This window comes from Ursus arctos, unplaced genomic scaffold (assembly GCF_023065955.2).
Source record: "Ursus arctos isolate Adak ecotype North America unplaced genomic scaffold, UrsArc2.0 scaffold_8, whole genome shotgun sequence".
Taxonomy (NCBI): domain Eukaryota; kingdom Metazoa; phylum Chordata; class Mammalia; order Carnivora; family Ursidae; genus Ursus; species Ursus arctos.
In genome coordinates, this window is record NW_026623100.1 from 77,844,784 (window position 1) to 77,860,865 (window position 16,082).

The window sequence follows — 16,082 nt, forward strand, 5'->3', positions numbered from 1 at the left end:
ATAGAGGGGACTTTCTGCTTATAAAGGTAATTCTATGCTGCTTATAGAGAATTAGGAAAACACAGAAAAGTGTAAAGAAGAAAGTCAAAAAAATCACCTGTATTTCCACAGTTTGAAAAGAACCACTGTTAACATTTCTCTTTGTTACTTTTAAACGCATATTCAAGTCCACAGACTTGGCCTTTGAGGCAGGATTGAGATTAGATATTATCCATAAGCTTTGGCATCCTTCTGTTGACTGTTTTTTAAAGATCAGGAAATTATCAAGCCTATTTTATCAGTGAAGGATAATCCAATGTCATCAGCAATTTACCGCAACTCAGAACTGGAGTCAGATATACTTGATTTCAAAGGCAAATAAAGAGATCTTGTTGGACAACTTACATCTAAAGAAAAGGAAAAAAAAAAACAACAACAACAGAGTGAGAGGGAGGGAGATAAAAACAGCACTGTCTTGCCCCAGGGGGTCTTTTGATTTGCAGTTTTCAAAGGCTACGTCTGTACTCATCAGTTTTGAACGGGCTTGTGTGACTCTGTCAAGTTTCCCTATAATCAATCAGTCTTTAACACAGAGAAATAAGAAATCCACCAAAAGTCGTAGAGCCTTGTCCCTTGGCATATCTGGAGAATATAAAACAGCATTCCCACCCTGCAAGGAAAGTGGTTCCTTTACATATATCAGCCTGAAGCAGCATTTAACAACCCATGTTCAGTTCCTCCAACTGTCCCCACACTCCCAAAGTCCCTGAAATCTACCCCTAAATGACTACGAGTTTATGCACCTTGACCACTACTTTGAAAATACCCGCAGATTATGGAAAGTGCTTCGTAGACACAAACCCCGAAAGAACCCAAGTTATAAAGAATACGATCTCTTCCTGGGAATAAAGGTGAGGGAGGAAATGCCATCAGCCTGGAATCCTCTCCAGCTTATTATGAATTTGGCTTTGGCTGCATAGTCCAGAAATGTTTCTGCAGTTGGCACTGGTTATGTATTGAGCCAGCTGAAGGCTGTGCAAGATGGAACAGTCCCGTCAAGTTCGGGAACCAGAAGGACCAGGCTGGCCTACTTGGTCTGCTGTTCTCCAGCCTCTCCCAGATGGTGCCCTTTGGATCTCTTTGTTACTTCGTGGAGAGAGCCCTGAGAGGGTGCTCCTTACAATTAGCATAGACGCAAAATTCCACCCGCAGGTGGCTCAGGTGGACTTTTCTAGGCTTTTCCGAGAAGAACCCAGGGAAGTTTCTCTATAAGGACAGCTCTCTGGTGGAAATAAATAGAAGTAGACTTGTCTGCTGAGTCAGTAGGGTGTTGGAGAAACAGAGTAGGCTTTGGTATCGGGCAATTGGATGAGTTACTTAGCCTTGCTGAGCTGCGGGTTTCCCCCCTGAAAACAGGGGGACAATTATGCCCATCTTTCAGGCTTGTCCTGCAGGTGAGAGAGAATAGCATTGGTGGCACCAAGACGGTGCTTGGAAGCTGTGGTGTGCTCCTGAATGTTTCTTCATTTCCTGCTCTTTTCTTAGATGTTCTGTAGGGTTTCACACCTTAACTGTGGGCCATTATAATAATGCCTCAGTGACACCCAGCATCTTTCTCCGTGGGCGCAAAATACCTTGATCTATGTTTTCCCATTCAGTCAATACCCTTGTGATGTAAGGACAGCCATCATGATGGCTCTCACTCTTTGGTTGGACAAACCATGGCCGTGAATCCTCATGATTTATTTGCTCAAGTGTATAGCGTTAAGGAGAATGCTCGTTTAAGGGGTGATTTTTTTTTCCCCCAGTATCTGCAAGGCAGTAGGGAGAACGCAAAAATAAATCAGTTTTCAATTCAGTGATAGAGAAAAGCAAGTGTGGTAAACAGAGTTTTAAGTAGTCCTAACTCACTAAGCTATGAATACGAACCCGGAGCAGGACGTGATACGTGCATACAAATGAGGTGTAAGCGTTCAAGAATGCCATGATCCTCGTTTCACAGATGAAGAAACAGGCCCAAGGAGATTAAGTGATCTGATCGGGAGCACAGTTAATGGTAGATCTGGAACTTGAACTTCATTCTTCTACCTCTGAGTGCATATTGCTCAACCAGATCTAAGCTCCCCTCCACTGTCCCGTCCAAAGAATGAGTTATAAGAACTCCCTCTGTGACTCCCTTCCTGGCTCTTCCATTCATTAGCTGAGTGAACCTGACTTTGGTGGGCTATAAAACAGGGTGTAAAACGTACCTGTCTTCTAAGGCTTTTCTGGGGATTCCATGATATGGCACAGTGACTGGCCCATATGAAGTAATTGGTCAGGATGTGCTATGAGTATTAGCTCCCTTAAATACACGTTGCTTCGTTTCCTTCCTTTGTCTTTCCTTTCCAGTGCCTTTTTCCCCTCACAGGGTGTTTTTTGGAAGACACTGATTCTGCCCTGCTGTAAACACGTGGCTCATTTGTCACTCATGCATTCAGTCACTTCAAACACGTCTTTGATGTAGCTAGCCTTGGAGGAAGGAGAGCACGGCAGGTGCGTCAGGAAGAAGCCATAGGGAAGAACCGCGCAGGGCTTTGGGTTCTGGCTTTGGAACGAAGAGGATCTGACCTCAGGTCCCATTTCTGGCATTTATTAACTTGCCACGTACCCCATCTCCTTGTATTCCACTTTCCTCGCCTATAAAATGGGGACTTCAAGGTGTAGTTAGAGAGTTATGATAAAAATGGAAAGAGAGAATGGGTGCAAATGTCCAAATGAGCCCGGCCCCGGTGTGCTTGTCTTTTTACTCCAGGTCGGAGGCTTCTGCCTTACTCACGGTCACATTCTTGGTGCTGAGTAGATGCTTAGGGAATATTTTTCTTGGATCACCTAAAGCAAGGAACTTAAATGCCCGAGACTGAGAATCAGGGGAAGCCGAGTGAGAATTTTTTTGCTCTTCTTAAGTCGATTCTGTTTTAGAGATTTTAAATGGTTTGACAAAGTCATGAAGATAGACCTTTGTGTGTGAATAGCGGCTCTGTGTGTTAAACATGAGTGCCACCCACAGTCATTTAATTATATTTATGAGACTGAAAATTGGAGGCTACGCAGATGCCCAACAAAGGGGGGTTGGGCAAATTACTAATGGTATAATCATGCTGCCATTGAAAATGTTTTAGAGGAGGGGCGCCTGGGTGGCTCAGGTGGTTAAGCATCTGCCTTCGACTCAGGTCATGATCCCAGTGTCCTGGGATCGAGCCCTGCATCCTGGGATCAAGCCCCATGTTGGGCTCCCCACTTAGCAGAGAGTCTGCTTCTTCCTCTGCCCCTCCCCCTCCTCATGCTCTGTCTGTCTCTCTCAAACAAACAAACAAACAAAGAAACAAATAAATAAAATCTTTAAAAAAAAATCAAGGAGAAACTGCCTTCTTTTTCTGTTTCTCTTTCCTTATCCTAATAATCGTTTGTACATCTGAATATCCCCATCCTCCATTCCTGGAAATGCAGAGCACGATGGACACTTCATTCCAGGAGGCCAAGTATTTAAGGCAATTAGAGAACTTTTCAATAGCTACATAGTCTTGCTTTGTATTATTCAACTTTGTATTATGATTAGTTACTTGTCTCTTTATAGCTAAATATTAAGTGCCCTGAATTACCCTTTCCTGACTTGACTTACTTTATTTTATTTTATTTTATTATTTTTTTTTGTCTTCCACCTCTCCGAGGAACCTAGAACAGGCCTGGCATACAACAAAGCTTTAAAGGTTGTTAAGTTAAGCAAATATTTGTTGCCACCAAAAAAACAAACAAAAAAGGCTCCTAGCTTTATTATAATCATTTAAAACATGAGGTGGAATGTTTCCCTGTGTTCTGTTCCTCAACCATTCCTCCAAGTAGCTTCCCAATAGCCAGTCCCAAGCATGTCCTACAGGTTCTCCCTCCAGAGTGCATCTTGAACTCACCCACTTTTCTTCTTGCCATTTCCCTGTTCTGGGCTATCATCCCCTTTGCTCCCATCTCCCGTAGTGGTTGAATCATGCTCCCCTCCCAAATTCATATCAGAAGGGATCCATTCGGGGCGCCTGGGTGGCACAGCGGTTAAGCGTCTGCCTTCGGCTCAGGGCGTGATCCCGGCGTTGTGGGATCGAGCCCCGCGTCAGGCTCCTCCGCTATGAGCCTGCTTCTTCCTCTCCCACTCCCCCTGCTTGTGTTCCCTCTCTCGCTGGCTGTCTCTATCTCTGTCGAATAAATAAATAAAATCTTTAAAAAAAAAAAAGAATGGATCCATTCAACCTCAGAATGGATCTTATTTGGAAAAAGGGTCTTTGCAGCTGTAACTAGTGAAAGATCTCAAAATGAAATCATGTTGGATTTGGGGTTGGCTCTAAATCCAATGACCGGGGTCCTATAAGAAGAGGAGAGGAGACAGAGACTCACAGGGAAGAAGACCAGGTAGAGACAGAGGCAGAGTTTAGAGTGATATAAGCCAAGAGGACCGAGGAGTTCTGGGGCCATCAGAAAGCAGGGAGAAGCAAGGAAAGATACTCCCTAGAGACTTCAGAGGGAGCACAGCCCTGCCGACACCTTGATTGGAACTTCTAGGCTTCAGAGCTTGAGGGAACAGATCTCTGCTGTTAACCCAGCCAGTTGGTGGCGTTTTGCTAAGGTATTCCCGGGAAACTACTACATCTCTCTACAACCCAGAGATGTCGTTTATAATATGTATCAGATCACATCACGCCTCTGCTCGAAATCCTGCATTTCCCTTTGCTCTTAAACTCCAAAGCCCCATTTCTCACATGAAGGAAAGAAGTTACAAATACGGAAAAGGAGAAAACTAGAACAAACCCTGGGTTGCTGGATTGGGACTGGAGGTGTCAGTGATGAGCTCCTAGATTTTGAGGTGGACGTGTGGATGGGTGGTTGGTTGGATGGATGGATAGATAGACAGACAGACAGATAGATACTTTCCTGCCTCTGTTCATTGAGAGAGCCTAGAAGCAATGATTTAGCAGTAGCACTGAGGACATCAATAGTCCAGATCTTGATTTCTAACTACTGTTGTCCACTAAAAGGAACCAGGGAACCAGGGAGAAATGGGTAGTTTCAGAGCTGGAAGAGGGGGCGGTAAAGGGACATAATGTCTTCAACTTACTCTGAACTGTTCAAAATAATAATAATGTATATATTACATATATAGATATACATATCTCTCTCTTTTTACATATAATCTCACCATATGTCTGTATCTATGGAAATTCTTTATGCTAGTCTCATTCCTTTTCTGTCATTTTGAAATTAAATTAAAAGAAAAAGAAAATCTCCCTTCACAGACTGCAGGAAGTTGAAGTAAAGAGGTCGGTCCTGTTCCCCACCTCTGCTCACAGCCTGGCCCCAGTCTGGGTCTTGAGGCCACTATGCCCTATCCCTGTTCACTCAGTCACCACAGGAAACCACAGTCCCCCACCCTGGCCACCGTTCCCATCTCACCCCTTCTTCTGCCCACCTTCCTATCCCTCCTCAAACCCTCAGCCCCTGTCCCCGTGCCCTATGCAGTTCACAACCCTCATCAGCAAACCCCCGGTGTTCCAACTTCTTTCAATCTCCCTCACCTTCTTGTGCTGACCTCAACCTGGCTTCCCCTGAGGCCACGATTTTCCTCAGAGCTCTCTCTCAGGTGGAGGCTGCTTTTCGCCCCCATACCTACTAGCACTGGCTCTCCAGGGGGAAGTACCTTCCTTGCTCCTTTTGCCACTTCCAGGTTCTTATTCCTCCATCCCCCCCAACACCTCACCGCAGCCTTGAATCTCTGCCGTCTCGTCCAACGGAACTTCTGTGTCCAGTGGAAACGAAACATTTTCTAACTGTGCTGCTTCTCTCTGTGGCAGCCACTAGCCTTGTGTCTATTGGGCACCTGTGGCTAGTGACGCTAAGGAGTGGAATTTTACATGTAATTTAATTTGTATTAAATTTGAATAGTCACACATAGAGGGTGGCTACCATACTGGACAGTATGACATCCACCCGCTTCTGCTTAGGATGGTCTGTAGACCCCCAAGGCGCTCCCTCTTATCCTCAAAGAGTTTAGCTCCTCACACATCCTCACTTAATGCTTGGTGATGGCACCACATACTGAAATGATTCTGGCCACACCCTGGTCTCTTATTTCTTTGAACCCTTCTCCTTCAGGGAAGGTGCCCATCTGTCTTTTACTCCTGTGGTCTTAGCCTTTATCGTTACCACTGACTGGGAACCCTCACTGGTCTCAGTATCCTGCCTCTGCTCTCTGACCACTTGTGAAATCCAAAAATAAAGGGACTGATCTTCCCCGATTGCCCAAAGAGAACAAGATCTTCCCTGCCTCCCTTTCCTTTTATTAGAGCATTTGCTGGAGAAAAGTATGTCTGTAAACCCTACCTCTGTCCTTTTGACATGTCTATAAATCTTTTTTAAAGCTACAGAAGCCTCCGGCCAACATGACAACACAGAGAGGTCTTCCTTAAGGCCCCAGGAGCCACCTCTTTGAAATGTAAACATCAAGGACCAAACCTTCCTGTTACCGCTGGTTATAGAAATATGAGAAGTTTTCTTTTTTTCCTTTGGATAAAGGCAGTTAGCCAACACAGATGGCTACCTCAGTTACCATGTGGATTATTTCCCCCCAACACCACAGCCTTATTTTCCTTGTACCCTACCTGTCCATCTCCCTGGGACCCAAATCCAGTGGTCCCGTCATTGTCTGTCACCCCGTCATGCCCTCACTTCCCTCCTTAAGCTTCACAATCCATAGTGTATCTACTCCCTTGCCCACCCTTTGAGCTCTCTTGCCCCTTACTTGTTTTGTTTTACTTGATGGCCAAAAAAATCCGACCCTGGGAAAATCCACCTCTCGGCCTACACTGTGTCTGCATCACGCAGTTGTATGTGGCTGGAGGAAAACACAGGACCACACTGATTGGTCTTGAAGGAAACAGAGAATATGTCATGCCAAGATATGCTGCTGGTCATAAATGTCAAGTGAAACTGTAGGGGAGGAAAAATTCTCCTCTACCCTATTTGCATCTCTGGCTGGACCTAGGAATTAAACTGGCATAACACGAATTAATGGGAGAAAAGCACAGAAATTGTATTAGATTTTTACATGTACATGGGAGCCTTCATAAGACAATGAAGACTGGAAGACCAGACCAGAGCAGGAAGCTCTTATTCTCTTAGGCAGAAGAATAATCAGTTTGTGAACTGATCAGACAAAGGGGTTTGGGCAAGGTGGCGTAGGTGGTGAAGAAGTAACTAGGAAGATTAAGGTTAGTTTAAATAGGCTTGTTTGTACACATTCTTGGCTCCACGTTCCCCTACAGTTTCCCCTGGCATTTATGACCAGGACCATACGTTGTACCCTTGATACAGTCCAGTAATGTACTATATTTCCCTGATCCATTTTGTCTCCCACTCTTCTGGACAACTATTTCAAACTCTCCTCTCTCCTTGTATGTTCAATTTCTCTTCTTCCATCTCCGCCCTCAGCAGAGAACTTTGATAATTCCCTGAGAAAAGGAAATCAGTCAAAAGAGAGCCTCCACAAGCCCCCATCGCCATCTACAAAAACTAAGTCAAAATGGAGTGCAGAACTAAATGAATGAGCTGCAGCTATAAAATCCTTAGAAGAAAACAGAGCAGTAAATCTTCGTGATCTTGGGTTAAGAAAAACTTTCTTAGGGGCGCCTGGGTGGCACAGCGGTTAAGCATCTGCCTTCGGCTCAGGGCGTGATCCCGGCGATATGGGATCGAGCCTCACATCAGGCTCCTCCGCTGGGAGCCTGCTTCTTCCTCTCCCACTCCCCCTGCTTGTGTTCCCTCTCTCGCTGGCTGTCTCTATCTCTGTCGAATAAATAAATAAAATCTTAAAAAAAAAAAAAAAGAAAAACTTTCTTAGATATGACACCAAGATCACAAGTAACAACAACAACAACAAAAGAAATTGAATAAATAAGAACAAAAATAAAAATAAATAACTTCTGCACTTCAAATGGACATCATTAGAAAATGGAAAAGACAACCCACAGAATGACAGAAAATATTTGCAAATCATATGCCTGATAAGGAACTTGTATCTAGAATTTATAAAGAACCCTTATGAACTCAACAATAAAAAGACAACCCAATTAAAAATGGGCAATGAATCTGAATAGGCAGTCTCCAAAGACGATATACAGAAGGCCAGTAAGCATATGAAAAGGTACTCAATATCTTCAGTCATTAGAGAAATTAAAAAAATTACTATGAGATACCTTCATACACACTAAGATGGGTATTATTAAAAAAAAAAAGAAAGAAAGAAAACAATGGAGCACCTGGGTGGCTCAGTCAGTTAAGCATCTGACTCTTGATTTCAGCTCAGGTCAGGATCTCAGGGTCTAGAGATTGAGCCCCATGTCAGGTTCTGCACTGAGCATGGACCCTGCTTGAGATTTTCTCTCTCCCTCTCCCTTTATCCCTCCCCTCCCTCTCTCAAAATAAATAAATAAAATTTGAAAGAAAGAAAGAAAAAAAAAGAAAGGAAGGAAGGAAGGAAGAGAGAAAGAAGGAAAGAAAGGGAAAAAGAATACAAGTGTTGACAAGAATATAGACAGGTTGGGACCCTCATACACTGCTGGCAGGAATATAAAATGGTGCAGCCACTTTGGAAAAGAGTTTAGCAATTCCTTAAATGTTACCTAGCGACCAGATGGCTCAGCGATTCCACTCCTAGGTACATATCAAAGAAATAAAAGCAATGTCCACAGAAAAACTTGGACACATGTTAATAACAGTATTATTCATAATAGCCCAAAAGTGGAAATAACCCAAATGTCCATCAGCCGGTGAAGAGATAAGTAACCTGTGGTATGTCCATATGGTGGAACATTATTCAGCAGTGACAAGGAATGGGGTGTTGACACAGGCTTTGCTGTGGGTGAACCTTGAAAACATGATGGTAGGTGAAGGAGGCCCATCACAAAAGACCGTGTATTATATGAGTCCCTTTTTATAAAATATCTAGAATAAGGCAGCCCACTGAGGCAGAAAGTAGATGAGTAGTTGCGTGGAGTCGGGGAGTTGGGGGACGGGAGGGGGGGAGTGGAGTGGGAAGGGTTGGGGAGAAATGGAATGTGACTCTTAATGGATATGGAGTTTTCTTCTGGGATCATGAAAAGTAAACCAATTGCAGTGATGATAACACAACTCTATGAATATACTGAAAATTATATGGTATGTGAATTATATTTCAATAAAGCTACTTAAAGATGGAAAGCACCTGCGAATACCACATACTAAAAAAGGTCACCTAAAAACAAACAAGTCCGCTCAAGCATGACCTGCCTGTGAAACCCTTCCACGTCCTTGTTTGGATTTCTACACTGCCTGGCATCTCCCATCCCTCTCTTCACGGCTTGCAGTGCATGAGGCTGTGGTCCCCAGTCACCCATCTGTCCCTGTAGCTGGGCCGTGAGCCAGTGGAGGCCATGAATCACACCTCACTCTTCCCTGTGTCACCAACACCCAGCACAGTGCCTGGCACAAAGTAGGTTGCTGGGAAACATTTGTTTAATAAGTGGATTCTCATAGTTATCTTGAAAAATATTACAGTTAATAAGTATACCAATCAGAAATTTAATTATTCGATTAACATATGTTATTCATTGCTGTGAATAACATATCCTTCATTCATAAACTGCTGATAAACATTGACGAAACTATGAATCTAGGACCCATGCTGCGTCCAATAACTTCAGATGTCGGGAATGTGAGTCCCTGAATACTTTATCTTGATCTCAGCACTGCACTGCCAACATTTTCGGGGAGCAAGCCACTGTGTAGGTGGGTGGAGTGGCAAGCCTTGCCCTGAACCCCACAGCGGTCGGCTCTGGGGTTGATGCAGGTCACGCGTGCATGCACGTGCACAGACACTCTCACAAGCATGCAATACACACATGTGCACATGCACGCACACATGCACAAGCACACAGAACCTCTCACGCTCTCTTGTGCACGCACGTGTGCGCACACACACACGCACACACATGTGCACATTGCACACACGCTCGCACAAGCACGCCTCTGCCCCCTCCCGTTCTGTCACCTCCTCCTGGTCTCGCTTCTTTCCCTGCCAGGACTGACTGTCTGAACTTCCATCTCATTTGCACACTTGTTCCCTCGCACTCTTTATATATATATAACGGTCTATATATATAGATAACGGTCTATATATATAGATAACGGTCCTTTTTGGTATATGTGTTGTGAATATTTTCTTCCAACTTGTATTTTGCTTATTCATTTTCACTGTGTTTCTAGATCAGAAGTTTCTAACTCTGATGATGTCTAACTTGTAAGTTTTTCTTTTATGATTACAGATTTTTTTGTGCGTGTGACCTAAAAGGCTCTACCTATCCCCCAAGTCACAAGATATTCTCCTGTGTTTCCTTTTTAAAATCTTAACGGTTTAACTTTGATGTTTAGATCTAGAATCTATTTTGAATTCATATTTTTTATATGGTGTGAAGTAGGACTCAAAGTCCATTTTTCCCCATCTGGAGATCCAGTTGCCCCAACACCGTTTGTTGAAAAGAATTTCCTCTCCTCGGTATGTGTTGTGGTGAGCACTGTGTATTGTGTAAGACTGATGAATCACAGACCTGTGCCCCTGAAATAAATAATACATTATATATATATTTTTTAAAAAAAGAATTTCCTCGCCTCACTGGATTGCTTTGGTGCCATTATTGAAAATCATATGATTACATAAATTAAGGTTTATTAGTGGGCTTTTTATTCTCTTTATGATCTGTTTGCTGATTCTTACCCTAGAAGCTATCTTGATTACCGTAGTTTTACCGTATGTCTAGAAATCAGGTAGTGTAAGTCCTCTAACTTTTTCTTTCCAAAAGTGTTTTGGGAAAAAACTTCATATTTCTACACATTTTCAGCTTGTCAATTTCTATCAAAAAAAAAAAAAGCCCACTGGGATTTGGATTAGGATTTCCTTGAATCCATAGATTAATGTGATGAGAGTGGACAACTTAACAATAAATCTCATCTTGAATTATTGGTTTATCTCTCGCACCCCTCCCCAACCTGCTCTTACACTATGTACTATCATGCCTGCCTCTGAAACTGGGAGGCACCCTGAATTTGGCCCTCTCCCTTAGCCATAACAACAATCACGGAGGCCTGCTGATGTTTCTCCCTAAATATTTGCTGGGTCGATTCTTACCTCTCCCTACTGCTACTGTGCAGAACGCAGGCCTTCCTCCTCGCTCACTTAGAGAATGGCAGTCACTGTTTACCTAACTGCACCCTGCAAAGCTAGCTTGCCCAGCAGCCGCAAACAGAATCTTTTGCAGGTCTGACCATGCCACTCTGGCTCAAAACTCATTAGCTCCATGATGAAGTCCCAACTGCCTTAACTTGAAATGCACCATGTTCCTGATCTGGCTCTTTCCCCCCTTTTCAGCTGCACTTCCTGATATCTCCATCCCCCAAATGAGTTAGGGGACCCTCCTGGATGTGCCCATTATGCCCTGTGCATAAGAAAGGGTATCTAATGTGGGGGCCCTTGTTAAAAAATTATTAAGAGTTTCACGATGGTGACAGCAGAGTGTTAAGCCAAGTATAAGGCTTTTCTGAGCATAGGGCCCTGGGTGACTGCACCAGTCCTTTGCGCATCTCACACTTGTAACTGTCTCTGTTTCTATAGAGCAGGAGGCCCTAGAGCTCCGGAAGGTCCAGGCAAGTCATCCGGAAAATGAGTGGCTTTTTCTAAGATCAATGGCTTTTGCCTTTGATATAACATGATCATTTTAAATGCTCTTCGAAGGCAGAACATTGTATTGTAGAATTGTAGTCTAGCTACTCAGTCCTCAAAACTAAGTCAACAAATACCTATGCATAAGACCCACTGAGATCAGAACGTTGTGAGCTCTGACGGAATGAATTTGCTTGTGGCCACATGTCAGCGGGCAACTCCGTCATGAGAGCTCGTGGTAAGCTTTCAGGCACAAGAGTCACCCGTTTGTATTCTGTGCAGTATAATTAGCCTGTGTCCATTCTCAGTAAGCATCTGTTCTTATTTGAAGAAGTCCATACGCTCAACACTCCAAAGATCCCTTTCCAAATAGGCTGGAAATGCATGCACATTCGTATTTGCTATTCTTTATACAAAACGTAAGTGATTGAGGAGGAAATGTGTACTGAGGTAGGATCTCACTGTCCGGGGCTGGGTGTGGGGTGATCACCGTGGTCTGGTTTGGGGCACAGGTGCTAGTGAGGCTGTTTGCGGTCAAGTGTAAGAAGTCTTTGAGTCTGTTTTACTGCTCAGCTGCCCTGGTTTGATTTCTCCCTCTCCAGGACGCCTTAGCAGTGTGGGCTCTGTCCTATGCAGGCACAAGGCCTGGCAGCAGGTCCAATAAATGTTTGGCTGATGAACGTGTGAGAAGGGGGAGGGAGAAAGGGGAAGGAAACAGGGGGAGATTTCAGAGCAGGATTCTATTATCTTGTGGAAATAAGATAACTTCCTCCCCACCCCCACCACCTAAATCCGACAAGCAAACAAAACAACCTGACTTCATCTAAAGTCCAGCTTAACTTTGCTCTTAATGTAGGTAATAAATTATTCTGGTTCACTGAAGACCATTAAATGCCCATATTAATAATACTAATGAAAACAGTAATAAATTTATATGAATAACATTTATGAAATGTTATTTCTTAATAACATGCATAGAGCTTTAATCATTTTTTAATTTGGCTTTTCATTTATGTATTAATTTAGCAGACATTGAGTGCCTATTATGTGTCATAACTAGGGAATAAATTTCCATGATCAAACATCCTATAGTTTATTTTACCATTGGACATTTGTGGATTTAAACATAATAAAAAAACTGGACGCCTGGGTGGCTCAGTTGGTGAAGCCTCTGACTCTTGTTTTCAGCTCAGGACATGATCTCATGGGTTGTGGGACTGAGCACCATGTCGGGCTCCAAGTTCAGCAGGGAGTCTGCTGGGGATTCTCTCTCTTCCTCTCCCTCTGGCCCTCTCCCTGATCTCTGTCTCTCTCAAAATAAATAAATATATCTTTAAAAAAGCATAATAAAAAAAAGGGAATCTTTCTAATAGTGAAAAAGTTAACTGTATATTCCTTTTTCTTTCCTATCCAAGCCACATGAAATGGCCAAAAGATGTAACATTAGGTCATATAAAAATAAAGAGCAGGACCAGTGTGCATATGCTTCCTGAAAATGTCACCATTATCCAGTATCCGCTCTGAAATCTGTATGCCCGTCCGGCTCACAGAGAAAATAATAGTAATGACTAATTTTTGTATAATAATGTCACCTACAGAGCATTTTCTTATGTTTAATTTCACTTGAAACCTGCCTTCTAGAAGCTTACAACCTAAACAGACCTATTGACAAATGTCTGAACTGTGCCTGGCGTGCACTACAAGCTCTATAAATATTTGTTGAACAAATGTATGAGTGAGTATGGTTATAGTACGTGTGGTCAAGGGTAAAGAAGTACTCAGAAAATACAAAAAATTTACAGTAAGTTCTAAAGGCATTTCAATTCCATTCAAACGTGGTGTTGACACATAGTGGCAGCTGAATACTTGGTGTGCTTAACCAAACTGAATTTGTCAAATCCTGGATCTGTGCCAGGACTCTATTGCATGGAGGGAGGAGTGACTGTGTTCTCCCTCCGCAGGAAAGACAGCTTGTGCTGGATGGTGGCACTGATGGCCGTGGCGATGGCTATCCAGGTGTGGTTGCCAGTGATCTAAAATGACCCAATGACCCTCACCTCTCCGTGATTCCTTCCCCTGTGCATATGATAGGCTATTACGTTATGTTACATGGCAAAAGAGATTTTTGCAGGTGTGATTAAGGTAATTAATCAGTTGATCTTGGAATAGGATCTAACGGACTCACACACGCCCTTTAGAAGAAGAGTTTTCTCTGTTGGACACAGAGGAGGAGATCAGAGAGACCCACTCTGAGTGGCCTGAAAGAATGCAAGGATCCATATTGTGAGCTGCCTATGGGGGACTGGGAAGAAGGACCTGAGACTGGCCTCTGGGAGCTCAGAGTGGCCCCCAGCTGACAGCCGGCAAGGAAAACAAAGGATCACAGTCCTTCGACTGCAGAAGAATGAATTCCGCTGACAAGAGTGAACTTGGAAGCTGATTTTTTCCCCCTAGAGCCTCCAGACCAGAACTCAGCCTGGCCACCACCTTCATTTCTGCCTTAATCTAAGTCCAGTCATTCCATGCCAGATTTCTGACCTACAGAACCGTTGAGCCAATATTTATGTGGTTTGAAGTCACTCGGTTTGTGGTAGTTCGTCATAGAGCAAGAGAAAACTAATGGCATTTTTAAGGGAAAATTGCTCCACGGGTTATGGGCAAACCTAAGCGACAATGCAGAGAAGCAGGGGGATGGGCAGGTGAGGGACCCCCGGGCTCCTGGGGGGGGGGCTGGGCTCGGAGGAGGAGGGGGAGGTCCCAGTCATCAGGCAGGGTCTGTATCCTGTCTCTCTCATGCAACCTGGGGCAAATCTGTTTTTCTTTGAAAACTTTCAAACCTACGGAAAAGTTATGAAAAACAGTATTCTCAACATCTCACATACTCCTTTACATAAATGGAACAATTATTAGCATCTTTTGTAATATTGGAAAATTAAGACTGCCTCCTCTGTAAGTTTGGGTGAAGATGAAGAGAGGAGGCTTGTGTAAAGCATTAAATTAGAATGCTTACCGTCCACACAGTGAGACTGATGATTTTATTCTTATTAATTCTTGCAGCAAACACCTAGCAACATCTACACGGGGCGAGATACTTACAATCCACCAGATCTGAAGCTGTATCTTGCAGTTTAGGAATCTATGGAGATGCGGATAAGTAAAAAATTACAAATTCTTCAACCTTAAGTAATGATCATTCAAGTAAGGGAAAAAGAAATCTCACTCTCAGTACTGGCTTAACTTATTTTTAAAACCCACTTTATTCTGAAATAATTTTAGACGTACAGAAAAGTTGTAAATACATCACAGCCAGTGCTCCCTCCACTCTGACCATCTTCCACAACCATGGTATATTCATCAAAACTAAGAAGTTAACACTGCAATACTCTTAACTAAACTACAGATTTTATTCAGATTTTCCTAATTCTTCCATTAATGTCCTCCTGCTGTTCCAGGATCCAACACAGGACACCGCACTGCAGCTGGGACTTACTTTTTTTTTTTTAATGTTTGACTTGAAGATGTATAAATATAAACCCAACTCTAAGTTTATTGTGGTTTTAGCTCTTGTGTTACTATACCCTGAAGTAAATCTATATGTTATTTTCAAGCAAAACAGTATAAGTTCAAATTAATGTAATTCAAATTAATTTAATATGATTAATACTGTTTAATGAAAACCATTTGCCACTTCGCTAAAGGAATCTGTAGCACCGCATGAATTCTTTTGCATTCCCTGCCCCTACCTGATCAAGCGGATTTGATTCTTCCCATCGCTGTTCTCTATTTGATGAGCTGTAAAACCTTCTTTCACACAGCGGGCCATGACATCGCTGGACTTTCACTTGACTTAAACTTGTCCCTATCGCATTACTTCATACCATCCTCCTCTCCTTCTAATCACTGAGCCAAGACAATGAAAGTAGTGACACGTGGCATCAGTGAACTGTAAATGAAATGCAAACTCGGCCTTGACACTGAACTGCTTTCAGAAGATGGACAACCAGATAATCAGAGTTGCCTATACCAATTGTTAAAAAGACTATTATTGAAATTTAAAAAAAAACGCTAAAGAGTTTTTTTTTTTTTGAGAATACAGTTGTAAACCCCAGTTTAAGAAAACTGTAGTGAGATTATATACAGTGTTTGATGAGCACTTAGATATTTTAAGGCCTCCGGGAGATGAAGAAGGATGGATGGGAGTGACCAGGGTTTGCGGAGAGAGGGAGATGAAAGGAGTCAGAAAAGCAGGTGTGGAGGCATGAAGACATAAGAGAGGGTCTTGTATTTTTCAAGCTGTAAGTAATTCAGCTTGGAGAGTCTAGGGGCGAAGGTC